Source organism: Bombina bombina, chromosome 4 (assembly GCF_027579735.1).
Source record: "Bombina bombina isolate aBomBom1 chromosome 4, aBomBom1.pri, whole genome shotgun sequence".
In the NCBI taxonomy this organism is placed as follows: Eukaryota; Metazoa; Chordata; class Amphibia; order Anura; family Bombinatoridae; genus Bombina; species Bombina bombina.
Genome location: NC_069502.1, coordinates 858,960,195 through 858,978,325, shown reverse-complemented (window position 1 = coordinate 858,978,325; position 18,131 = coordinate 858,960,195). Strand labels below are relative to the sequence as shown.

The 18,131-nt window shown below is 37.1% G+C and overlaps 1 protein-coding gene across 1 annotated transcript in view; it reads right to left on the bottom strand.

The window, feature by feature from the left end:
• Window positions 1–15,263, bottom strand: part of LOC128657312 (zinc finger protein 1 homolog) — a 78,566-nt gene extending 63,303 nt beyond the window's left edge. Inside the window, exon 1 of the mRNA XM_053711605.1 lies at window positions 15,163–15,263. The gene's annotated coding sequence lies outside the window, so the exon portion shown is untranslated. The remainder of the gene's footprint in view (window positions 1–15,162) is intronic.
• Window positions 15,264–18,131: the final 2,868 nt, after the last annotated feature.

Sequence of the window (18,131 nt, the reverse complement as noted above, 5' to 3'; positions counted from 1 at the left end):
AAAAATCCTAAAAAAATATTACTAGGAACATGCTACAAGCCTCCCAACATTAGTGACCCGGAGGAAACTCAACTACTTATCCAAATAGGTAAGGCTGCTAATAACAGTGCTGTAATTATGGGAGATTTTAACTACCCTGATATAAACTGGGCCAATGAAACTAGTAATTCAGCTAAGGGGGATAGATTTTTAAATGTTCTCAGGGATAACTTCTTGTCACAATTAATAGAGGAGCCAACTAGGAGTAAAGCTATATTGGATTTAGTGCTATCAAACAATACAGATATAATATCAAACATAGAAGTTAAAGAACATTTGGGTAACAGTGATCATAACATGGTCACATTTGAAATCTCTTTTCATATGCAGTGTTTTAAAGGCTTAACTAAGACTTTTAATTTCAAGAAAGCAAAATTCAACGATTTAAGGAAATCATTAAATAATATAAATTGGGACAATGTATTTTCTAATAAAAATACAGAGGATAAATGGATAATATTTAAAAATTTGTTAAATAAATATACATATCAATACATACCATATGGTTATAAAAATAAAAATAAAAAAAATAAGCCGTTATGGCTAAATAAAAATGTGTTAAAAGAAATTAGGAAAAAACGTAGGGCATTTAAATTATTAAAAGAAAATAGTACAGACTCAGCATACAATATTTATAAGGAATGTAACAAAGCATGCAAAAAAGCAATCAAATTAGCCAAAATTGAAAATGAAAAATTAATTGCCAAGGATTCTAAGTCTAACCCTAAAAGGTTCTTTAAGTACATAAATAGCAAAAAATCTAAGAAGGATAATATAGGTACATTAAAATGTGTGGAGGGTAGCATGATAAATAATGACAGGGAAAAGGCTGAGGTACTAAACCAGTTTTTTTCTTCAGTATACACAAGAGAGGAACCATTGAATGATACTTTGGAACAGAATAGAACATGCCAGTCCATACCACTAACTGGGTTTTGTTTAGAGGATATCAGGAAAAAACTAAAAAATATTAAGGTAAATAAAACTCCAGGCCCAGATGGAATACACCCAAGGGTGTTAAGTGAACTTAGCACTGTTATAGACAAACCTTTACTCTTAATTTTTCAAGACTCATTATCCTCAGGCATGGTACCCCAGGATTGGCGTAAAGCTGATGTGGTGCCACTCTTCAAAAAGGGAAGCAGGGATGATCCAGGAAGCTATAGACCAGTTAGTCTGACATCAATAGTGGGGAAGATATTTGAAGGGATTATAAGGGATTATATTGATGAGCATATTCGTGTAAACAAGATTATGAGTTCTAATCAGCATGGCTTTAGGAGAAATAGATCATGTCAAACTAATCTAATTAGATTCTACGAGGAAGTAAGTAAAAATATAGATAAAGGGGAATCAGTTGATGTGATATACTTAGATTTTGCAAAGGCATTTGATACAGTGCCACATGAGAGATTAATGCACAAAATTAAGGGATTGGGAATAGCTGAAAATGTTAGCTCATGGATAAATAACTGGATAAAAGATAGGGAGCAACGAGTAGCAGTAAATGGATCATACTCAGATTGGACAAAGGTAATCAGTGGCATCCCCCAGGGATCAGTACTGGGCCCTGTTCTTTTTAATATTTTTATAAATGACTTGGAGCAAGGATTAAATAGCGACATCTCTATTTTTGCAGATGATACTAAGTTAAGTAAGGTCATTAGGTCAGAGCAGGATGAACTCTCTTTGCAAAGGGATTTGCTAAAATTAGAACTATGGGCAAGTGAATGGAAAATGAGATTTAATACGGAAAAATGTAAGGTTCTACATTTTGGAAGTAAAAATAAGCAGGCTATGTATTTTTTAAATGGGACAAGACTTAGCCAAACACAGGAGGAAAGGGATTTGGGAGTAGTAATAGATAACAAGCTAAAGATGAGTGCACAATGCAGAGCAGCGGCTTCAAAGGCTAATAAGATACTAGCATGTATTAAAAGAGGCATTGATTCAAGGGAGGAAAGCATAATTCTGTCATTATATAAAGCCCTGGTAAGACCTCACCTTGAGTTTGGAGTGCAGTTCTGGGGACCGATTGCTAAAAAAGATATTGCAGAACTAGAAAAAGTTCAGAGAAGGGCCACAAAGCTAATAAGGGGATTGGAGAAATTAACCTATGAGGAGAGGCTAGCCAAACTGGGTCTGTTCTCTTTAGAAAAAAGGCGCTTGAGAGGTGACATGATTACTTTATATAAATATATTCAAGGCCCATATACAGAGATGGCAGAAGCTCTTTTTATTCCAAGAAAATTGGTTCTGACAAGAGGTCATAATTTAAGGTTGGAGGAAAGGAGATTTAATCTCCTGCAACGGAAACGTTTTTTCACTGTAAGAGCAATAAAATTGTGGAACTCATTACCAAAGGAGGTAGTGAATGCCAATACCATAGATACATTTAAAAATAGTCTGGATAAATTTCTGTATATAAACAAAATTCATGGATATGATTGCTAGTATTAAATGGGTCACATTTTAATGGGGTTATTTAAGCTTAACTGGAGCTTTTTGTAAGTATTTTAGATTTGTATAGGTTGAACTCGATGGACTTCAGTCTTTTTTCAACCTTATCTACTATGTATGTATGTTGTGAGACAGGCTTTTACTAAACAAAGACTGTGCAATGTGTTAAAATTATGTGCACACTGCACAGTAACTGCCTACATAATGTTAACACATTATGCAGTCTTTCATTACTAAAAACCTGTCTCACAAATAATTGAACTTATGTGCCACAGTTTAATCAGCCACAAATGCATCCCTCCCTTTTCCTCTTCCTCCCTCCTCTCTTCTTTTTTCCTACCTACCTTCTCTCCTCCTCATTTACTTTGGAAAACCCATTAAAAAAAATGTTATGTTACAATCACCCTGACCAATATATATATATATATATATATATATATATATATATATATATATATATATATATATATATATATATATATATATATATATATATATATATATATATAAATGCCTAGGGCAGCACAAAACCTAAATACGTCACTGTATGGGATTATATATATATATATATATATATATATATATATATATATATATATATGTATATATATATATATATATATATATATATACTCCTCCCCCCTCTCCTTCTCCCTGCCTTTTTATCTATTCCCCCCTCCCTTTATCTCTATCACATATATGTGCTTCTCGGGTGTATCATAGCCAGCGCCTCACCAACGTTTGCCCTAACCGCACGTCACGGTGAATTCCCTTTAAACAACAATTGTATATACAAACTGGAAAAAAGGACATATGTTGGCACCAATACAAATATTACACTTTTGAATAAGTAACTGATATTTTCAAAGGGCTAATAACCATTGGGCCACTGATTTTACTGTTAATATATGTAGGGTAGATCCCCCTCCATGATATGCAATTCATTTTAGCCTGGCCCAATGGTGTTTTGGGCACAGAAATTGATGCCAACCCTGGCAAAGGTGCTGTAATTCCCATTTTTGAATAAGTAACTGATATAAGGGTTAATAACCATTGGGCCGCTGATTTTACTATGAATATGCACACAGTAGATCCCCCTCCACGAGATGAAATTGTTTTTAGCCTGGCCCAATGGAGTTTTGGGCACAGAAACTAACATTGTTGAATAAGTAACTGATATTTTCAAAGGGTTAATGACCATTGGGCCACTGATTTTACTGTTAATAAATGTAGGGTAGATCCCCCTCCAAGACATGCAATTGTTTTTTAGTCTGGCCCAATGTTGTTTTGGGCACAGACATTGATGCCAACACTAGCATAGGTGGTGTACATCCCATTTGTGTATAAGTAATTGATATTTTCAAAGGGTTAATAACCATTGGGCCACAGATTTTACTATGAATATATGTAGGGTAGATTCCCCCTACATCAGTGATTTTCAACTTTTTTTTTTGCAGCGGCACATTTTTTTTTACATTAAAAAATTCTGCGGCACACCACCATCCCAAAATTTTACAAAATCACACATTGTAGCCTGATACAGCATAAATATATATATATATATATATATATAACAATTTAGTCACTAGCATGACAGTCACTACAACTGTATTGCCAAAGCTAGAGGCACAATAATAACAATAAAAAGTTCCACGTATTGAGGCTGTTAGTGGGGTACCAGTGATGAAAATAAACTCTAAGGTGATATGCAGTAGTTCCATGCAAGTAAAAGTTCCGCTTGTTAGGGCAGTAAGCAGTGCACAAGTATAGAGCCCAAAAGCAGAAACTACTGGGGCCCAAGTGATCTTACTGTTAAAGTCCCTAAGCTTTGGGGTCACCAGTATGAGTTTCACAATCAGTGTAGGATAGGCATAAATATGGGGCCCACAAAAGAGCATCAGGGCGTGGCAATCAGGCAATGATGAGAGTAAACTGAACAATTACAAAAGTTAAGCCAGGAGGGCAAATGGCATAAAATGCATATGATGGTAAACAGAAAGACCTCACCCAGTTAAAGCGGATGTCTTCTTCTCTATGCTGGAATGATAAAATTAATATCCAGGGCAGTTCTCCCTGAGCTTGAGAATCCAGGAAGGGGAGGTACGTGGATCTTTAAAACTGCGACTGTCAGAGTGTGTAGGCGGCAATTGATCAAAAGACCTCTGCAGATACAGAAAGAAAATGGCTGCCGTTCCCGCCACTTCAGCCCACTCTCCTCTATTCTTCAAGGCAACTATCAATCCGGACTCTGGTAAGTAACACGTACCTTCTGGCCATTAACCCCATTCGGAAGCTTGGGAACAAGTGAATGTAGGCTCCTAGGCCTCAGAGTAGGCCACGGTGATATGTGAGCTGTCGACCCCCGGCACTAACAGGCCTCCGCAACAGGGTGGGGGAGAAGAAAAAAGAACTGCAGCTGTTTGCTTGACCTCCGGAGCGGAGCCCTGACCCTCCGGAGTGTCGTATATCTTTTTATTAGATCTCTCAGTAGTCCTCGTGGTTATCGTAGCAGATGCCTTCAAATACATGCACCGCCACCCAAATGCGCACTGGCTTGACGGGTCTTCTCTTGCTCAGATCTCCTTGATAGGAACTTTTGTAATGCAGCTGAGGCGAGTGAAATCTCCGGAGCAGAGCCCCGACCCTCCGGAAAACTGTGTGGGAGTTGAGAGAATCCCTCTGTGTCCGGATGAGTGCGTAGGGTAGCAGCAGCTACCGGCTTCTGTTCCGCTTCAGGAGTGCACTTAAGCAAGAAGGGACCAATTCACGGCAGCACACCTGATGATCTCTCACGGCACACTAGTGTGCTGTGGCACAGTGGTTGAAAATTGTTTTTAACCTGGCCCAATGGTGTTTTGGGCACATCAATTGATGCCAACCGTGGCAAAGGTGCTGTAATTCCCATTTTTTAATAAATAACATATTTTCAAAGGGTTAATAACCATTGGGACAGGCTAAAAACAATTTTTATGTCATGTAGGTTGATTTACCCTACATATATTCATAGTAAAATCAGAGGCCCAATGGTCATTAACCCTTTGAAAATATCAGTTACTTATTCAAAAATGGGAATTACAGCACCTTTGCCACGGTTGGCATCAATTGATGTGCCCAAAACTCCATTGGGCCAGGCTAAAAAACAGATGTATTTCTGTCTCACACACAGCTCCCTCCCCAGTACCTCATTTATAGATACATAATATTATAGAGAAGTTGCCTCAGAAATACATACCGCATCTTTTCCAGTACACACACACACACACAAACACACATATTAACCTCCGTACAGTATATACAGATATATAACACAATTTAAAAGTTTACGAAGGTGGCTATAAACAGTGTCCTTTTCATTTTGTTAATAATAGCTAAATAATACCTTATGTCTGTATGTAAGGTACTGGGAAAGAGGCTCTGTGTGGTGTTATATGTCTGTATATAATGTACTTGGGGTATTGTGTGAGGACGATTAGTCATTTTGCTACTGCTCCTATCTGCTTCTGTGTGTGACATCTGGTGCTGAGCATACTTTATATAACACACATAGCACAACCCCAGCTGAAGTGAGCACTAGGGTTGCCACCCGTCTGGGTTTCACCCAGACAGGATTTCAAATCATTTTGCATCATGTGACCGGGTTTAAGATAGAGTTGTCAACTGGACAGTGTAGTGTTTATTATGGCATAAGACTGCACACAGATCAGAGAAATCTCTTCACTCTTTCAGTGTGTGAAGCAAGCCGATAACAGCAGATGCAGGCGTTACTTATAAACCAAGCAGGAAGTCAGCAGGGAGCTAAGGCAACTGTGAGGTCAGGAATTTAGAGTACTCTGAGCTGACTAACGGCAGCTTTTTCAGAGTAGCAGCCAAACTCACCCGTGTCAATAAACTGATGTGGCAGAGCGGTCAGTGACTGTTTAGTGTTACATTACACAGATCAGTGTAGAATCCAAGGAGCTCTAGGGAAGTTCTAAGTTACACAGTAGATCTTAGTCTGTTTACTGGAACCTGCATTACTTATATACTGTACTTTATTCTGAACAATTAAATATGTATCAGCAAAAAAATCTAAATAAAAATGTCTCAGTATTTGCATAATGTTTTTAATTTTTTTTTTGTTACTATAAAATGTTTTGTCATCAATAGGTTCCTTATATGGGGCCCATTTATCAAGCTCCGTATGGAGCTTGAAGGGCCGTGTTTCTGGCGAGTCTTCAGACTTGCCAAAAACACCAGTTATGAAGAATGCTGCTCCATAACCTGTCCGCCTGCTCTGAAGAGGCGGACAGAGATCACATGAAATCAACCCGATCGAATACGATCGGGTTGATTGACACCCCCTGCTAATGGCCGATTGGCCGCAAATCTGCAGGGGGCAGCTTTGCACTAGCAGTTCACAAGAGCTGCTGGTGCAATGCTGAATGCTCTCCGCTAATCGGATCATGTCGGACAGACATTTCATAAATACGCCCCTATGTCTCTTTCTGCTCATCTTTCTATATATCTATCTATCTTTCTGTCCATCTGTTTATCTATTTGTCTTGCTCTCTGTCTCTCTGTTATCTGTCTATTATCTCTCTATGTCTGTCTGTTGGTCTATCTGTTTATATGTAAGTATCTATCTACTAGTCTGTATCTATTTATATATCTGTCTATCTCTAGCGGCTGTCAAGATTAAAAGGTAAGTATTTTTTCACAACATGAGTGAAATGTAAATTTTTATGAATTAAAGTGCCCCTGTTTTTAATCAAATTTTAAAAAAACGGGCAGTTTAGCATCAAAATTTACATTCACTTTAAGCAACTTTCTAATTTACTCATATTATCAATTTTTCCTTATTCGTTTGCGATCTTTATTTGAAAAGCAAGAATGTAAGTCTAGAAGCCGGCCAATTTTTGGTTCACAACTTGGGTTGTCCTTGCTGATTGGTGGATAAATGCCGTCCAGGGTCTGAACCAAAAATTGTCTGGCTCCTTAGCTTAGATGCCTTATTTTTTAAATAAAGATAGCAAAAGAACAAAGAAAAACTGATAATGGGAGTAAATTAGAAAGTTGCTTAAAATTGCATGCTCTATCTGAATCGTGAAATCATTTTTTTGGGTTTAGTATCCCTTTAAGGTTGTGTGAAGCCACACCCCCAATCACGCCCATTTGCAAAGTGTCCAGGAATTGGCTGGGCAAAAGGTGGCAACCCTAGTGAGCACACTAACCATAAGGTCTGTTTATGGTCACTTGCCGGGCATTGGGTTTGTTCATGGCCTTTATACAACACACACAACACAACCCCAGAGGGAGTGAGTACACTAACCATTGGATAGATTACGCCCTAACAGTTGCGCGCAAGCGCAAAGGGGTTTATCAAGGCTCTTTGTGCACGTCGGAAGTAGCAGGCATATTACAAGTTGAAAATAAACGCATTCACTTGAGCGCAATTGAATTTAACACACGTTTGGATAGCACACATCAAAATTACATCTAAAAGTACAGTTACACTCATAATCACACTGTCTAATAAAAAATATTACAAAGATATGAAGTCTCAGGTGTTAAGAAAATAAAAAGGCTGCAAAGGGCTTGTGACGGATACCCCGGCTACCCCGACTGGAGCCCACCCAAAATAACTAGACATACTAGCATTCAGGTGAAACAGGAACTGCTTTTATTGTATAACATACACTCCTTTTATACACAAAGCTCATCTTGATAAGACTCTTTACAATGCAAAAAATTTCCCGCCATTCCCTCCCCTCCAGACAGACCGGCGCCTCCATAGCAGCCATAGTCCCACAGAATCCAAGGACCCAGGGTTGATGGTTTCGGGGTGATCCCGGGGGGGGCACTTCCAGGGTGTCATTTGAAAGCTCTCAGTCCCCAGATGCCACAGTCCAAAATGCGGTGTGATTCGTTACTGGGGACCGGAGTTATAGCCTTGTAAAGATTGGGGGGTAGGGGTGTCTGAAACCCCCAGTGTTCTCAAAGTAGCTCCCCTCCGGCAATTACACCACCTCTTGTCCTCCCTAGGAGCTACAAATCCCCAAAAGAGTGGAGCTCTGGGACAAAGGGTCTCTAGAGCGACCAGGGTTAAAGGTAGCGGGTGTCCTGCTGTTCTGTGGCCGACCGGGAGTTCCAGGAGCCCGGCCAGCCTGAGAGGGGTTTAGGCGGGTGTCCGTTGTGAGGTGGCCGACCAAGAGTTCCAGGAACTTGGCTAGCCTAGGAGGGTTTTTCCGGTCAGAGGCCAGCTCTTCTCTGGCAAAGTACTGGTGACAAAAACAAGCAACCAAAAGCTTCCAGAGATCGTGGTTGCTCTGAGGAGCCCAAAACCGCTGAGAAACAACAGGGGTGAGGTAATAAGGGGGTGGGGTTAGCCTTGGGGATCTGGTATCCTAGACAATATTTATGTATATATATATATATATATATATATATATATATATATATATATATATATATATATATATATATATATATATATATATATATATAATGTTTATACATTATGTGTGTATATATGTATTTACAGACATGCTGTATATACACATATAAGCACATAAATACCTATGTAGACATATATAATGCATTGGAGCCCTGTGCAGTCAAGTAGCTGAAAATGTGAAGCATCATATTTATGCAATATTCATATTTAAAGGGACATAATACTCATATGCTAAATCACTTGTGATGCAGCATAACTGTAAAAAGCTGGCAGGAAAATATCACCTGAGCATCTCTATGTAAAAAAGGAAGATATTTTACCTCTCAATTTCCTCAGCTCAACAGAGTAAGTGGTGTGTAAAAAGTTATACTTCAGTTGCTGTCCAGCTGCCGGTAAAAAAAAAAAGAAGAAGAAATGAACAGCAGCCAATCAGCATCAGCAGTGCTGAGGTCATGAACTCTTTTACTGTGATCTCATGAGATTTCATAGTAAACTTCCTTAGATTGAATAGGGAAATAACATAAGTGTGCATGAAGCACGCTCCCTTGCAGGTCCCCGGACAGGCATACTGATTTGCTGCTTAAAGACCTTTACAATGGGCTGTCAATACTTTGAGGTAAAATATCTTTCTTTTTTACATAGAGATGTTCAGGTCAGCTTTTTACAGCTATGCTGCATCACTTTCAAGTGTTTCAACATTTGGGTATCATGGCCCTTTAATAAAATGTTTAACTATGTATTTACTGTAAATATTTCACATTACAATGTTCACATAGGGGAATATGTTCAACATATTTTTAAACAGATATTCCTATATGTATCTGTATACATCTCTATCTTTATATAGGTATAGATGTATATTGTACCAAAAAACATCATTCATATATATATATATTAAAAAAATGCGATCGGGTTTGCGCGTGAGTAAGGGTGTTTATTTTTTTACACTTTTCGTTCTCCATTGGAGTCTGTGGGTGAATAAATTAACATGTCGCGATATTGGAAATTTGGCTTTTTGTGCTCATTGGCTTAGCACTTGTGCGAAAACTTTTTACTCTCAACTTGAGTTAATGCACGAGCGAGAGAGAGATAAATAACACGTCACTTGTAATCTAGCCCCATATGTGCTGTTCATAGTCACTGGCCGAGCTCTTGGTTTCTTCATGGTTATTGTCACAATCAGTTTGCTCTGTGTGGTTTATAGTTTATGATTTAAATCCAGTTGTTATGGTTTGATTTTTTTTTTAATTTTAAGGAACAAATGGAGTTTGATGAAGTTGCAGTTTATTTCTCGGAGGAGGAGTGGGGCTGTTTAGCTGAAGAACAAAAAGAGCTTTATAAGGATGTGATGATGGAGAATTATCAGACCCTCAGGTCTCTAGGTAATAATTTATATAACTCTACAGGGAATGGGACAAAGAGGAAAACACAAATAAGTGACACATAATCTGGGCTTGTGCTAAACTGGTATAACATCTTTGTGTTGGTTATTAGTCATTTGTTAACTAAAGGGACATGAAACCCAATTTTTATTTTATAATTCAGAGAGAGCATGCAATTTTAAATAACTTTCAAATTTATTTTTATTATCTAATTTGTTTCATTCTCTTTGTACCCTTTGTTAAAAATATACATAGGCAGGCTCAGAAGCTGCTGATTGGTGGCTGCACATATATTCATCATGTCATTGGTTTTCAGCTAGCTCCCAGTAGTGCATAACTGTTCCTTCAACAAAGGATACAAAGAGAATGAAGCAAATTAGATAAAATAAGTAAACTGGAAAGTTGTTTAAAATTGTATGTTTGAAAAATAAAAAGTTGAGTTACATTTCCCTTTAATAAAATCATTCATAAGATTTACAGCCCTGTGTACCCTTCCCTTGCACTGCTCCCTGCTTGCTCATCTAGCTGAGGTCCCACCACCATTTATACATCACACACTGTGCTACTGGCCCATAGTGATCCTGTCATACATGTGTGTGATGTCATAAAACATAGTGAGTGCCCAGAGTTGTCATAGTTCTGGGTGCAGGAAGCAGCAGCTCTAGTGGAGCTCAGTATCTGGTTACTGTCACAACTCAGAGGGACGTATAACCCATATTAGCAATGTAGGGTCTCATGTCACTGTGATAGATTTATCCATAGAAACCTGCAGCACTATACACCAGGGAATATATTATATGGGTAAAAGAGGCTCTAACAGAAACCTTATTATATGCAGCACTATACACCAGGGAATATATTATATGGGTAAAAGAGGCTCTAACAGAAACCTTATTATATGCAGCACTATACACCAGGGAATATATTATATGGGTAAAAGAGGCTCTAACAGAAACCTTATTATATGCAGCACTATACACTAGGGGATATATTATATGGGTAAAAGAGGCTCTAACAGAAACCTTATTATATGCAGCACTATACACCAGGGGATATATTATATGGGTAAAAGAGGCTCTAACAGAAACCTTATTATATGCAGCACTATACACTAGGGGATATATTATATGGGTAAAAGAGGCTCTAACAGAAACCTTATTATATGCAGCACTATACACTAGGGGATATATTATATGGGTAAAAGAGGCTCTAACAGAAACCTTATTATATGCAGCACTATACACCAGGGAATATATTATATGGGTAAAAGAGGCTCTAACAGAAACCTTATTATATGCAGCACTATACACTAGGGGATATATTATATGGGTAAAAGAGGCTCTAACAGAAACCTTATTATATGCAGCACTATACACCAGGGAATATATTATATGGGTAAAAGAGGCTCTAACAGAAACCTTATTATATGCAGCACTATACACTAGGGGATATATTATATGGGTAAAAGAGGCTCTAACAGAAACCTTATTATATGCAGCACTATACACTAGGGGATATATTATATGGGTAAAAGAGGCTCTAACAGAAACCTTATTATATGCAACACTATACACTAGGGGATATATTATATGGGTAAAAGAGGCTCTAACAGAAACCTTATTATATGCAGCACTCTACACTAGGGGATATATTATATGGGTAAAAGAGGCTCTAACAGAAACCTTATTATATGCAGCACTATACACTAGGGGATATATTATATGGGTAAAAGAGGCTCTAACAGAAACCTTATTATATGCAGCACTATACACTAGGGGATATATTATATGGGTAAAAGAGGCTCTAACAGAAACCTTATTATATGCAGCACTATACACCAGGGGATATATTATATGGGTAAAAGAGGCTCTAACAGAAACCTTATTATATGCAGCACTATACACAAGGGAATATATTATATGGGTAAAAGAGGCTCTAACAGAAACCTTATTATATGCAACACTATACACTAGGGGATATATTATATGGGTAAAAGAGGCTCTAACAGAAACCTTATTATATGCAGCACTCTACACTAGGGGATATATTATATGGGTAAAAGAGGCTCTAACAGAAACCTTATTATATGCAGCACTATACACTAGGGGATATATTATATGGGTAAAAGAGGCTCTAACAGAAACCTTATTATATGCAGCACTATACACTAGGGGATATATTATATGGGTAAAAGAGGCTCTAACAGAAACCTTATTATATGCAGCACTACACACCAGGGAATATATTATATGGGTAAAAGAGGCTCTAACAGAAACCTTATTATATGCAGCACTATACACTAGGGGATATATTATATGGGTAAAAGAGGCTCTAACAGAAACCTTATTATATGCAGCACTATACACCAGGGAATATATTATATGGGTAAAAGAGGCTCTAACAGAAACCTTATTATATGCAGCACTATACACTAGGGGATATATTATATGGGTAAAAGAGGCTCTAACAGAAACCTTATTATATGCAGCACTATACACTAGGGGATATATTATATGGGTAAAAGAGGCTCTAACAGAAACCTTATTATATGCAGCACTATACACCAGGGAATATATTATATGGGTAAAAGAGGCTCTAACAGAAACCTTATTACCTGCAGCACTATACACTAGGGGATATATTATATGGGTAAAAGAGGCTCTAACAGAAACCTTATTATATGCAGCACTATACACTAGGGGATATATTATATGGGTAAAAGAGGCTCTAACAGAAACCTTATTATATGCAGCCACAGTGTGTGTAATATTCCTTCTATCTGATGTTACAGTGAAGAGAAATCTCTTGTGCCCCTATCAGTGGTAGATGATTAAAATTGCCCCTATCCCCTGATAACACACACACAGCACAATGCTAATTTTATTAAAAAGAAATGTAACTATGCCAGAATATGTATTTCATGTATTTTTAATATAACCCTCTCTTACATTAAAAAAAGGGGTTATAGAAATCTGAGGATAAGAAAATCAAAACTGGTTATATAAAATATATTTATTTTTATACTTGGTTTACAGATACATACAATACACCGGTGCATTTCAGATTCTTACATTATACTTTACAATTGCAAATGTTTTCTATCAAAACATAGGGCCAGAATACAAGTGGAGCGCTAAATATCGCTTTAATTAAAGCGATATTTGCACTCCACTGTGTAATACCAGCGTACGCTAATGTGCGCTTGTATTACAAGTTCACAGCAATCGCTCATGAGAGCGTACTTCCATAGGCTCCTATGGGAGCCTCATTCTGATATCGTCCGAAACGGCATCAGAACGTCAGCGCCAGTGAGGGGGGTAAGTCGCGCAGCGATGGAACCAAATATAAATATACAGTATATGTTAATGCTGATATACGTACTGTATATTTATGTGTTATATGTGTACGTAAATATATATGTATATAAGCATATACATATATATATTTACTGGGAACACACAGTTCTCATAGACCACAATGTAAAGGCACTTTTCAGTGCCGTTTTTTTCCTAACACCCCACTCCCACCATCTTTAGACCCCAAACGCTGCCTTGTGTAGTTAGTTATTTTATTAAACAATAAAGATGCTGCCATCTTTATTTTTTAATAAACTAGACCACACAGTATTTTGGGGCTATTTGGGGCAGATTGATAAAATGAACTAGAGATCTAGATAGTGCTAATTGCTACTGCGAGCTTGCGGTAGCGTTAACCAGTAACTTGTTATGGCTGATTAATTATCGCATACCTGCAAACGTGCAAATTCGCCCATTTGCGGGTGCGCAATAATTTAGCGCTCTACTTAATCTAGCCCATAATCTTTTTGTGCTGAAGTTAAAATAACTTTCAGCAGCAGGACCTGCAAATCTTCTTTTTACTGAGTAACCAGCTAATGTAATGATTTATTTTTGGCACCATATAGTGGTTTCCTTCTCACATAGCCTGTGATTTATGCCCTTACAGGATATGTTCCTGAGAAACCTTTACTTGTTACACAGATTGAGCACAGAGAGGAGCCGTATGTGGGCAGTTTTCCTATTACTGAAGGTGAGTAATGAATTACTAAAAAGACAAAGGGATGCTACCCCAATGCTTCAAGTAATATATTTTAGTATAATATGCACAGGAATAATTCCAATAATAACTTTTACGTTCATGCCCAAAATAGAATCACACTCAGCACTAAAACACATTGAAGCAGCAGCGGACTTAGCCATTTTCCACGTCCCCCCTGGCACTCTTCTCCACTTAAAGGGACAGAAAAGTAAAAAAAAACTTTCATGATTTAAATAGGGAATGTAATTTTAAACAACTTTCCAATTTACTTTTATCACCAATTTTGCTTTGTTCCCTTGGTATTCTTAGTTGAAAGCTAAACCTAGGAGGTTCATATGCTAATTTCTTAGATCTTGAAGACTGCCTCTAATCTGAAAGCATTTTGACTACTAGAGGGCATTAGTTCATGTGTTTCATATAGATAACATTGAGCTCATGCACGTGAAGTTACCCAGGAGTGAGCACTGATTGGCTAAAATGCAAGTCTGTCAAAAGAACTGAAATAAGGGGGCAGTTGCAGAGGCATAGATACAAGGCAATCACAAAGGTAAAAAGTATATTAATATAACAGTGTTGGTTATGCAAAAGCTGGGGAATGGGTAATAAAGAGATTATCCATCTTTTTAAACAATAAAAATTCTGGTGTTGACTGTCCCTTTTAATCAGTTTGAGAGAAAAAAGTGAAACATATTACCTTCCTGCCTCCAGTCTTCTAGCATCAAGTTTCAGGCTTCCGCTATACGGACAGTTCATACGGCCTGACAGGAAACTATACAGGTTAGCGTTACTCACTCTGTCTTCAGCCGGGCACGTGATCTGCAATCAATCTTCAGCTGGTGTATACAGATCCACTTTTCAGGCGTATGAATTCTGAGCCACCGTTACTCTCGAAGAAGTAAACAAGTTCCACTACTCGCAGAAAAAGTCATAACGAGAAGCCATTTTCACAAGGAGTAAAAAAAGTATGCTTTATTTAAGCATAACAGAGACATATAAACCGGACTGACGTGTTTCAGCTGCAATACATGCTGTACTCATAGACCTTAATGGTACTGTGCTCTAAGGCTCTTTAAGTTGCCCAGCCTCTTCAGGTGCTTCTGGAAAAAATTAACTCTTACGCTCCCAACAAAAAATAAAAAACTCTATTTTCATTTAAGTACAGTTTAACTGGAAAATTAATCTAATATAACCAATCTTACTTAGTAACTTTGGAACGATCTGTGACAGTTAATACAGATATAATGTAGCATAAAATAAATAAATCAATAAGAAATACTAACAATAGTGGATCTCCACACAATAACATTATTTCTATTTTATACATATACATAACATAAGTAAGGATCAATAAATATATATAACTTTTACTGACAATTGTTTTGACCTTATCAATCTGAGATATTAACTTGTCCTCTATTAACTTGATCTATATTTATATAATACAGCATTGCAACAAGTGTAGTCTAAACTTTACATATCCCATACTATCAATATAGATCTAGGACCATATCATTTTCTGATCTATTGTCTGATTACAGTATCTGTAGGAGAAGTATCAAAATACACTATTCCCAAAAATGAATATTATAATTTTCGGAATTAAACCCTTCAGGTACCTGTGTTTTGAGCTTTAAAATCCAAAATACCTCTTATTTACGCAGGATATGCAATCTATCTACCCCTTCAATAGCACTCCACACAAAACTATTCACGTCTTGATTATGTACAAAAATAAAGTGCTTTGCTAAGGCCAAACAAGGGTTGTTATTCTTTATGCATGAAAGGTGTTCCCTTATCCTAGTTCTTACATCCCTTGTTGTCATACCTACATACTGACCCCCACAAAGGGAGCATTCAATCATATAAATTACATTTCAAACATCCCTTAATCTCATAGGTTTCTCTAGTACCATGTGCTCTAAGTGTTGTAGTAACTCTAGCATATTCACATGCCTTACATCTTGTACTGTTACATGTATAGAAGCCATTTACAATCAGCCATGAACAATTATGACCTTTATCTGTCTTTTTCAACATACTTGGGACAGAAGACCACTTAGAGTTTTACCTTTTGAGTATACAAATCTGCAACCAGTCTCTATCACTGGCTTTAGGGATATGTCTCCATATAGTATGGGAAGATATTTTTTAACTATGTTGTATACAACATAATATTGGTTGGAGAATTGGGTGACACAAACCTGGCCTTTTATCTTAGTTTTAGCTATGAGTAGGTTGTCTCTATCCATGATACCTGCTTCCCTGCAAACCTTCTCAACAACCTGTTTGGGATACCCTCTATTTCTCATTCTATAAATAAGTTTTTTTCCTGCTTTTTTATAATCTACAGTTTCATAACAGTTATTATGCAGTCTCATTAGTTGGCCTTTTATAATCCCATTTATGACATGTTTGGGATGATTGCTAGAGGCATGCAAAAGTGCATTGCCTGCAATTGGTTTTCGATACAAATCAGTGATAACCCTATTTCTAGTGATACCTCCCCTCAGCTCTACATTCAGATTTTTTTTTTTTTAAATATTTTTATTGAGGTTTCAAAAAAACAGAACAAAAACAAATTGTTAGACAATTATAGGTGAGACATATGGAAAAGAGAATGCACTAGTTAAAACAGTATCACTTATTCTAGTACATAAGATAAAGTCTACGAAGTGCATGTACAATTATAAAATCAACCTCAGTTTTAATTTTTATATATATTCCCCATAGGATAAGAGGCCACTGAAGGATCTTTACAAACTCTGTTAACTTATTAGGGGGAAGCTAATGAAACTTAAACGGCCGCTTGTGCCATGATTATAGGGGGATGGGTAAAAATGTAAGATTACACTAGAAAGAGGCATACAATAAATCCCGCTGGAAGGTAACAGGTGCTATAAAAATGCCTGGTAAACTAGATTTACTGATGAGTGTCATATAATTCACAACATTTTCTCTATTTTTTTTCTCCTTTTTCCTGATCTAATATATTCAATAGCGGGCAAAAGCTATGACATTTTAGTAAACTATAAAAAAAAAAAAAAAAAAATGCACCATAGTAATTGTGTCTATTATCAGCTTTAAATCGTTTCTCTATGCACCTTCCCAAATTCTTATACCAAATTAATTACTATATGTATATACTTCTTAAATTAGAATCACATAATTGGAATTTAGGGAAAAGTTTCTTAGAATCTATGTTCTTCTGTTTAACCAGTAAACAGATATATATGATGGGGCGGGGGAGCAGATCTAATGATGTTACTAAAATTTTCGAGAGGCATCCTTGATGCTATAGGATCCTTAATTATATAACAATAGCATAAACATACTTGCACCTCCCTCATGGAAAAGAAAACTGAGTCTAGACCTATAACATATTAGAAGAAGAAACAACATCTATATTAACCTGTTCATAGCATACTTAGTTAAACAGAAGACTCAAGCCCTAGATCAACCCATATTGTTGGATAGCAACCCCTCACCCTGAAATCTTGTACAACATCCATAATATCTGGCCCTCTAGGATCAGGAAGAGGATATAGTGTTCTTTCTGAAGGGTACTCTAGCCATTTACTAGTGTCTATTTCAAGTGCCTAATCCCGACTCTAATGAATGTGCCCTCAGCTTAATAAGGACCCACTTCAAGTATACATCTGAAATTATAGTTTTACTACCACCTAGTGGATGAATCTGGTACATACGTATAGTCACAAAATGTAAATTAAACAAATACCTGAACAGAAATATATGGACTATTT